We start from the raw sequence: 11095 nt of genomic DNA on the forward strand, positions 1-11095 counted from the left end.
CATTTTACTACCCATTATATTCCTACTCATCCCCCAAGACCCTGATGAATTTTTTTCCCTTTGGAGTCTCCCTGAGTCCTCCATCAAGTTTAGATCCTTATTTCTGTTCTCCTCCAGTTCTTGTGCTCACATACCTTATAGTATTCACTATATTGTGACTCATTTTTTAGGTTTTATTTTGCAGGGAGGCCTTCTCTAGTTACATCGTGAACTTATTTAAGGAAGAAGAATGTTACTTTCTTGCTCTATCCATAGAAATAACTCAATAAAATGCTTATTAATATATTAATAAATTCAAGAAGACCAGTAGGAATAATAAGAAAGTGTAGAAATATAGGGGAGTTTAGAGACATATACTTAAATTTCATATTAAAATCCTAGCTCTGAGAAGCTCTTCTTAAAGATTTGGATCTAATTACTTTTACAATAAAAAATGTACCAGGATAATTGAGAATGAAAAATATATACCAGTCCTTATTTAACCAATAAAAATTAAAAGCTTTAACATCAGAGGAGATCCAAGATGGTGGAGTGAGTGGAAATGACACTAACCTCCTCTCAGGACCAATCTGGAATTATAAGTAAATTGTGGAGAAATCATCTGGAATAAACAACTGAACAGTAGTTGCAGAGAAGACTTATAATCATGGACAGACAGAAGAAACAGCTTCACCACAATATGACTGGTACAGAGAGTGGAGGAGATGTGAGAGGGCTGGCTGGGCTCCCATGGGCGGCAGCTAAAGTGCCAGAGGAATATTTCAGCATTCTGGGGGACCAGCCTGAGAAATGGGTCTAAACCCCAGGCCCGTACCCTTTAGACTATAGCCCCAAAGCCTGAAAAATGCCCCCCAAACATCAAGCTGTGAAAAGCAAGATTTCTCTTTGCCAGGGATGACGGCTGGGGACACAGAGAGCCTTTCAAAGTTCCGGTACATACATTTTCATTTGCACCCACTTACCCCAGGCTCCAGTAAAGGAAGGAGAGAGAGGACTAGAAACACTTGAGAGACTGGGCCCAGTGACTTTGAGGAGAGAACTGAGAGAGCAGCCACAAGGATTCTGGTCCTGAGTCATCTCTCATATAGCAGGAGCCATCTGCTCAGGGAGACCAACCCCTCCCCCACCAGTGGCATCAACCTGAGGATAAGCAATAGCCCTGCCCACAGGAATTACTCTGTCCTACCCTGGGGTGCTTAAGCCTGACTGCTGATCACAGAGTGACTAATTAACAACCTAAGGAGTCAGCCACAGATAGTGGATCCCTGGTAATCTCAAACAGGCTGGTGAAGACCAGAATGAGATGTCACCTGATGTCACCAGAGGTGGTCCACAAAAAAAAATACAGTGCACCTGTACAACAGCATACAAGACATGGTAGGCAGAGTGACTCAGCCAGCCAGCTGGAGGGAAGAACCCACCAGAGACCAACAATAGTCAAAACTTAATTATAACCAGAGCGTCAACATAAACAACATAAAGGGCATCCAAAGAGCATCAAGTTCAGGAGATCACAGGGACTGCACCACTGAATCCAACAGGTGCCCTATCATAGAAGTTCATGCCATGAAAACAGGAGTCAAAGCAGAGCAATTTAAGAAGCAGAAACAAACAAGAAGAGACCCCCCCCTGAAGTATAAAGACAAAGAAACAACCCCCAAGAAATCAAATGGAAAGGAGGAATCTCCAGAAGAAGTGCCAAATAATATAGAGGCAAGTAAACTATCAGGCATTGAGTTCAAAATTATGGCTATGAGGAAGGTCAGTGACTCAGTGAGAACTACAAACAACTACAGGGAAGCTACAAGGAACATGTTGTGAATTACATCAACATAAAAAAGGACACAGAATTATCAATAAGTACCAGGAGGAAGTGAAGAATACAATTTCTGAATTGAAGAACACAGTAGAAGGAATTAAAATGGCTAGATAATTCAGAGGATCGAATCAACAAGTTAGAGGACAAGGTGGAAAAAAATTCCCAGACAGACCAACAGAACAAAAACATCTTAGAAAGAATGAAGAGGCTATAAGGGGCCTTCAGGACAACATGAAATTTAATAACATCCATACCATAGGAATACCAGAAGGAGAAGAATAGGAGCAAGGGATACAAAACCTGTTTGAAAATATCAAAAAACTTCCCTAAATTGATGAGAGAAAAATCATACAAGTCCAAGAAGCAGAGAAATTCCCAATCAAGATGAATCCAAAGAGGCCCACTCCAATGCATATCATTACAAAATGGCAAAATTTAAAGACAAAGAGAATATTAAAGGCACCAAGGGACAGACGGGAAGTAACATGAAAGGGAGCTCTGATAAGGCTCGCAGCTGACTTCTCAACATAAACACTACAAGCTAGAAGGCAATGGCAAGGAATATTCCAAGCAATGAAAAACAAAGGCCTGAAACCAAGACTTTCTACTCAGCAAGGCTCAAATTCAAATTGGAAGGTGAGATAGTTTCTAAGACAAAAGAAGGCTAAAAAAATTCACCTCCACCAAACAAGCATTGCAAGATGTGCTAGAGAGACTGCTTTAAGAAGATAAAGGAAAAGAGTGAGAAATAGAAGAACAAAGGTACAAAAGGAAAAATGGCAATGAATAAGTACCTATCAATAATAACCTTAAATGTAAATGGATTAAATGCTCTAATCAAAAGAGATAGGGTAGCTGAATGGATAAGAAAACATGACTCGCATATATGCTGCCTAAGGAGACCCACCTAAGAACAAAAGACCTACATAGACTGACTGTGAAGGGTTGAGAAAAAATATTCCAAGCAAATGGACAGGGAAAAAAGCCATGGTAGCAATACTTATATGAGACAAAATAGACTTCAAAACAAAGGCCATAAAAAGATATGCAAAAGGGCGCTTCATAATACTCAAGGGCAGACTACATCTAGAAGACATGAACATTTTAACATATATGCACCCAACATAGGAGTACCCAAATACAAAAGGAAAATCTTGTATGACTTGAAGAAAGATGTAGATGACCACACACTTATGTTAGGGGATTTTAACACCCCACAGTCAATAATGGATAGATCCTCCAAACAAAATATCAACCAAGATATTGTGGTACTCAATGCTGTACTAGATCAAATGGACTTAACTGATATATACAGAACCTCTTGTCCCAAAGAAGCAAATTATACATTCTTTTCAAACACACATGGGATATTTTCAATGACAGAACACATGACAGGATGTAAAACAAGCATCAACAAATTCATGAAAATTGAAATCATATCAAACATTTTCTCAGACTACAATGACAAGAAACTAGAAAACAACCTTAAGGAAAAAAAAACTAAGAAACATTCAAATTCATAGAGACTGAATAGCAGACTATTAAACAATGAAGGGGTTAATGATGCAATCAAGGAAAAAGTCAAAAATTTTCTGGAAAGAAGTGAAAATGAACAGAACACTGTCCAAAACCTATGGGACACAGAGAAGGCAGTCCTGGGAGGGAACTTTATAGCCATACATGCCTATCTAAAAAGATAGAAATATTTCAAATAAATGACCTAACCCTACATCTACAAGAACTGGAAGAACAAAAACAAGCAAAACCCAGAGCAAGTAAAGTAAGGAAATAATCAATATCAGAACAGAATTAAATGACATAAAGACTAAAAGAATAATTCAAAGGATCATTAAATTTAGGAGCTGGTTCTTTGAAAAGATTTTTTAAAAATCCACAAGTTTTTAATCAGATTCATAAAGAAAAAAAAGAGAAATGACCCAAATAAAATAACAAATAAAAGAATTTACAATTGATACCACAGAAATACAAAGGATTGTAAGAAATTACTAAGAACAACTGTATGCCAATAAATTTAAAAGCCTGTGTGAAATGGACATTTCTAGAAACATATAATCTTCCAAACTGAATCAAGAAGAAGCAGGGTGTATGAATAGACCAATGACCAGTGATATTGAAGACGTAATAAAAAAACTCCCAGCACACAAAAGCCTTGGACTGGACAGTTTCACAGAAGAATTTTACAAAACATTTAAGAAAGAGCTAACCCCAGTCCTCAGACTATTCTAAAAAATTGAAAGAGAGGGAAGACTCCCAAACTCTTTTTATGAGCCAGCATCATCCTATTCCCAAAACCAGATAAATGCACAACAAAAAAAGAAAACTTCAGGCTAATATCACTGATGAACATAGATGCTAAAATCCTAAACAAAATATTGGCAAACTACATCCAGCAATACAACACGATCAAGTGAGATTCATCCCAGAGATGCAAGGATGGTACAATATTCACAAATCAATAAATGTAGTATATCACATAAACAAAAGGAAGGGCAAAAATCACATGATCATATCAATAGATGGAGAAAAAATCATTTGATAAGTTATAGCACCCGTTTATGATAAAAACACTGGGCAAAGTGGGAGTAGAGGAGCATACCTCAACATAATAAAGAACATATATGAGACACATACAGCCAACATCATACTCAATGTGCGAAAACTAAAAGCTTTCCCACTAAGATGAAGAACAGGACAAGGATGTCTGCTTTCATCAGTTGTTTTCATAGTATTGGAAGTCCTAGCCAGAGCAATCAGACAAGAAAAAAATAAAAAGCCTCCAAACTGAAAAGGAAGAAGTAAAACTGTCATTGTTTGCATAATGACATGATAGTATACATAGAAATCCCTATAGACTCCACCAGAAAACTACTCAACCTAGTGAGTAAATTTGGCAAAACAGTAAAATAAGAAGTTAAGATTCAGAAATGGAAGGCATTTTTTACACCAACAATGAAATATCAGAAACAGAAATAAGAAAAAAATTCTATTTGATATAGCAACAAGAAAAATAAGGTACCTAGGAATAAATCTAACCAAGGAGGTAAAAGACCTATGTTCAGAAAACTATACAACACTGAAGAAAGAAATTAAGGAAGACACAAATAAATGGAAGCGTACACTGTGTTCATGGATAGGAAGAATCAACATCACTAAAATATTCATATACTCAAAGAAATTTATTGATTCAGTGCATTCCCTATAAAAATACTGGTGACATATTTCATATATTCAGAACAAATTTTTCAAAATTTATATGGAACTAAAACAATCCCAAATAGCTGCAGTAATTTTGAGAAAGCAAAGCAACATAGGAGGGATCACAATACCTGATATCAAACTGTATTACAAGGCCACTGTAATCAAAACAGTCTGGTCCTGGCATAAGAACAGACATATGGATCAATGGAACAAAACAGAGAGCCCAGAAATAAACCCATGTCTCTAGGGTTAATTAATATTTCACAAAGGCAGTAGGAACATAAAATGGAGTAAAAATTGCCTCTTTAACAAATGGTGTAGGGAGATCTGGAATAGTACATGCAAAAAAAAAAAGTGAAACTAGACCACCAACTTACACCATACACCAGAATAAACTCAAAATGGATAAAAGCCTTAAATGTAGGTTGTGACATTATAAAAGTCCTTCAGGAGAACATAGGCAGGAAAATCTCAGATATCCCACATAGCAATATATTTTCACTGATACATCCTGTAGGGCAAGAGACATGAAGGAAAGAATAAACAAATGGAACCTCATCAAAATAAAAAGCTTCTTCATGGGTAAGGAAAACATTAGCAAAATAAAAAGTAAACCAAATATGTGGGAAATATATTTGCTAATGATACCTTGGACAAGGGTCTGATCTCCAAAATATATAAAGAACTCATATGACTCCACACCAAGAAGAGAAACAATCCAGTTTAAAATGGGCAAAGGAACCGAACAGACACTTCTCCAAGGAGGACATACAGGGGGCCCATAGACATATGAAAGGATGCTCAGCATCACTGGCCATCAGAGAGATGCAAATTAAAACCACAATGAGATCCACTTCACACTGGTCAGAATTACCATCATACAGGAATCAACAAACAAGTGCTGGTGAGGTTGTGGAGAAAAGGGAAAGCTAGTACACCATCGGTGGGAATGCAGAATGGTGCAACCACTGTGAAAAACAGTATGGTGTTTCCTTGAAAATCTGAAAATGGAACTGCCTTTTGACCTGGCAATTTGACTGGTGAGATTATACCCTAAGAATCTTGAAACAGCATTTCAAAAGACCCTATGCACCCCAGTGTTCATAGCATCATGATTTACAATAGCCAAGTGCTGGAAACAGCCTAAGTGCCCATCAGTAAATGAGTGGATTGAAAAACGGTGGTACGTTTACACAATGGAATACTCAGCAGCAGAAAGAAAGGAATTTCTACCCTTTGTGACAGCATGGATGGAACTGGAGAACATTGCGCTAAGTGAATTAAGCCAGGCAGTGAAAGACAAATACCATATGATCACACCTGTATGAACACAGGTGAGAATGTACACAGGTGAGAATGAACACAGGAAACAAACAAGCAAAATAAAACCAGAGGCCTGGAAACAAGGAACAGAATGACAGGGACAGAAGAGAGTAGGGAGGAGTGTAAGGGAGGAAAGAAGAGGAAAGGCCTAGTTAAAGAACAAGTATAGATGACCCATGGGCATGGACAACAAGATGGGGATTGACTGTGGGAGAGTAGGGTTTGGTCAGGGTAGGGGAGAACAAAGGGGGAAAATTAGGACAACTGTAATAGAACAACAATTAAAGAACATGGGAAAAATAAAGCTTTAACATCAGATTTTTTAAATGATAAAATTTTGAGGAAATTTGTATTTATAGCAACAGTTGCATTCAGTAAATATAAAATTAATCAAATTAACTTGATTCTTGTCTTATTCCCAGTAAACATTCTACTTCCTTTTACTGGGACACTTGCAACTGCTTAAGTAGAATGGCATTGTGACCCCAGAATTGGCCTTCTGAAACTGGCATCACTTATCTTCAAGTTGTTTCTTTGAAGTAGCTACAGATAGCCCTTATGCAGGATGAATGATTAATTGTTTCAAATATTAGTCAGTAACTGTTAACTGAACAGAATTCAAGGCAAAGCAATATAAAAATGAGTATGGATACATCCTTGCTTCTGATTAGCTCATGATCTAGTGAAAAGGAGAAATATATCAGAAATTTACAATTTAGTGATCTAGGTACTTGTACAGGGGATAAGGTGACTCCTATGATTTTGGGGAACAGTTGGTGGCTTATTTCCATTCCTCATCTCTCCAAATGCACAACTACAGAAGTTGTAACCTAATTTCTTCTCCTATTATTGCACCGTGTCAGTTCAAATTCTCAGTCTGTCATTTACGATTATGATCTTGTGCAGCCTCTTAATCCTCAGTTTTAGTTTCCTCAATTATTATATAATAAAATTTCTTTATTTAATAAATACACATGATATTTTTCTTGCTATGATATATATTAGTATTAATTGTAATATTGTATTTGAAACACTTAGCATAGTCCTTAAGAAACATTTAACAATTCTCAACAATTTTAATTTTTTTTCTAATCCTCTAATCTTTATTTTTCACTTATGGGATTCAAGAGAACACTTTAGCATTATATGCTTTCAACATGATTTGCATCAGACACTCTGGGCTCACTGTCCCCTCTTGTTCAGTCCACTCCACGATGCCATGAGTAACTCCAGGGCGGGAAATGTGGCGTTACTCGTGTTTGTCGTCCCAGAGCCCAGCACCATGTCCAACACGAGTGCTCATTAATTTGTTAGGGATTGGATGGCCCTCAAATTCCATTTATTGTTTAAACAGGCATGAACACTGAGAAAAGCTGTGGATGTGTCTTACTCTAAGCATTATAAAATTTGTACAATTTCAATTTTTGATTCCTCCAATTATAGTTTTCTGACAAAATAATCCAGAGAATTGCCATCATGGCAGAGTCAGTGTTGGCACACGGTGGCCAGGTAAGCTGTCATCTGATTTGGTTGAATCAAGAGAAAAGTTGTCTGGAAGGCTCTGATCCTGGGAGCTTTCAAGTGGTGAAGTGATACAAAGCAAAAATCAACTTTATGTCTAGAGACCAGGTCAAGGAGAAGATAACACATTTCAGAGTGCCAGCAGTAGTAAGAGAGACAGTAATAATGGATTTATGGTCAAAATCAATAATATAACATTTCTTGAGAAACTCTAAATCACTTTTGAACATTCTCTGTAAGAACCAGTCTTCCCTGATCAGTAGTGGATTTTCTTTCTATATGCAAACAAAGTGGCAGCCATGTTCATAAATTTGTTTCAGTGTGCTGTAGAATATCTTTATAAACCATTTGTGCAATCACCTAATAAGTGTGGTTAAAATAGAAAAATGTTTGTGGACATCCTGATTCACCAGAGATTGAGTAAAAAAGACAATAAAAACTTAATACTGTTATAGTGCTCCCCCCGAAGCTAATGCCGTATGTTGGAAACCATGTTCTCTAAGAAGGAAGTGGAAACTTCTGAGTTTTCCTCTTTAATTAAACATTATCAGACTGAAAAAGAATGTATATTTTCTTTAACATAAGCCACCAGAAACAATTTGCAGCCTATTAATAATGATCATTTTTGTTAGCAATGTGTAGGTATAATTTATTGAGTAGTTAGTCTACTCTAGGTACCACAATAACTAAGATATGTATTTTATCTTAATATGTTCAAATCAGTGAAGCAAATTAGCTACTTCCCACCTTACAGTCTTCAAGAAATTAAGTAACTTTTTAAAATTTGTAGATTATAAATTCAGAGGACTTGACTCCAAATCTGTTTGACATAGCCATGAAGGCTGTGGGTAGGAAAGTCCATGTACCTCCAAACAATATTACAAATTCTAGGCTCAAAAGTAAACTAAAACCCTCTTTCATTTCATACACACACACTCTGCAAAATAAAAATTAAAGGAATTTTACAGGCTAGGATCTGTCTTACCAGTTGATTTAACTGGCTTTATCTCCAGCTTCTTTTGCCAAAAGGTTAGATTGATACTTGGAAATTTGTCAGGGGTGCTGAATTCAATGTAAACGCAAAGTTGAACAAAACTAGATGGGTTTGGGAGAGACAAAGTTATATTTAAAATTAGAAAGTATGTAATTTTTATAAAATAAATACATAACATTCTCATATTTCATAATAACACCATGTGTAGGAGGTTTATATGTTGCAGTTTTCAGAGTCTCCAGTCATCTCTCTGAATGTGCACTTCAGTCAGTGAAAATCCCCACTGCCCATAGCTCAGTCATTAATTAAAAGGCCAATCTGTCAATCTTAATTTTAATGTGTCTATAGTTACTTATTAATCAGCAATTAGTAGATAACATTCAATTTACATTTAAATGTAAAATATTCTCAATATGTTTTTAGTTGTTATTCAGTTTTTGCTATAATTTCATTGATAATACTTGATGTTTCTTTTGAGCACATATCAATAAGATTCAGTTATAAATGCCTTCTGTGTACTTGAAATAGAGCAAAATACTTTAGTTGAATAATTTTATCTGTAATGGTAAATTAAATTACCAGTATTATGATGAATGTGAAAGGGCTTGCTAGAAGCAGAAGAAGAAACAGAGGGACATAATTAAAAAACAAAATGGAAATAAATACATATCTATTAGTAATGACTTTAAATGTAAATGACTGAAATTCTCCAAGTCAAAAGACATTAGGTAACTGAATGGATACGAAAACAAGACCCATATAAATGCTGTCTTCAAGAGGCCCACCTCAGAACAAAAGATACACACAGACTATAAGTAAAGGAATGGAAAAAAGATATTTCAAGCAAATGGACAGGAAAAAAAGCTGGGTTAGCAATACTTTTATCTGACAAAATAGACTTCATAACAAAGACTATAGTAAGAGACAAATAAGGACATTACATAATGATAAAGCAAATATTCCAACAAGAGGTTATAACCCTACTAAAAATTTATGCACCCAACATAGGAATGTTTAAATATGAAAAGCAAATCTTGATGGACATAAGGTGAGAGCTTGACAGAAATACAATTGTATACCACGTTGACTTCAGTGGATAAATCTTCCACATAGAAAACCAATAAGGGGACAACAGCCTTAAATTACACACTAGATGAAATAAGATTTAATTTATGTAGTTAGAGAACTCACCCCCAAAGCAGGAGAATAAATTCTTTTCATGTGCACATGGAACTTTTTCTAGAATAGTCCACATGTTAGCACACAAGCAAGTCTCAATATATTTAAGATATTGCAATCATATCAGGTGTCTTCTGTGATTGCAATGGTTTGAAACTAGAAATCAGTCATTAAAAGAAAACTGAAAAACGCACAGACAAGGAAGCTAAGTAATATGTTGCTAAATATAAATGGATTAATGAGACTAAGGAAGAAATCAAAAGATGAAACACATGAAAATGAGAACATAACACCCCCAAATCTGTGGGACACAGGGAAGGCAGTCCTAAGAGAGAAATTCATATCATTACAGGGCTACCTCAAGAAATAAGAATGAGAAGGTTGGAAGAGAGTGGTGAGGTAGGTGGGATCTGAACCCACTTGCTCCTGCATGCAACTGGGACACCTAGCTGATCTGAAGAATAGAGTGAACAACAAAACAAATCCCAGTTTATGTAAAGTTTGGAGGTCAAAGATTGCAGAGGACATTTAAAAATGGATAGTAAGGAAATTTTGTAGGCAGACAGGAAAGTTGTAAGGCCTTGTGCCTGGGACCATGGCATGGTGGCTGTGGTCCCAGTCCCTGCTGCCATAGGACTTTTGGAGGAGATCTGGGTCAGTAATTGTAACTTCAAAGCTCCCTCCTCTCCCAAAGCAGGAAAACTGGTTAGTCCTGCCAAGGAGAGACCTGGATGCTTGAAGTGATTGCTGGGATAAAGATATGGTGGAAGACACACAGTAGGGAGCACTTCCCAGCTTGGACCGTGGTCACTGGCTCAACAATACCAGAGTAGTCAAGGATCAGGGAGACACCTGGAGATGGGAAAAGAGTTGGGCTACAATTGACCATGACCCAGAGAGTCTAGGGACTGGTCAGAGAGTTGGGCTGTGTGAAATGCCTGGCCCTTGTTAAGAATGGCAGCCAGCAATAAAGGGAAACTCACTAAAAAAAAATGTCATGCAGCTGTGATACAAGGACCTCTCCTGTGCAGTAGCTGAAG

The sequence above is a fragment of the Artibeus jamaicensis genome, unplaced genomic scaffold (assembly GCF_021234435.1).
Source record: "Artibeus jamaicensis isolate MK-2021 breed Jamaican fruit bat unplaced genomic scaffold, CSHL_Jam_final scaffold_1031, whole genome shotgun sequence".
Lineage (NCBI taxonomy): Eukaryota > Metazoa > Chordata > Mammalia > Chiroptera > Phyllostomidae > Artibeus > Artibeus jamaicensis.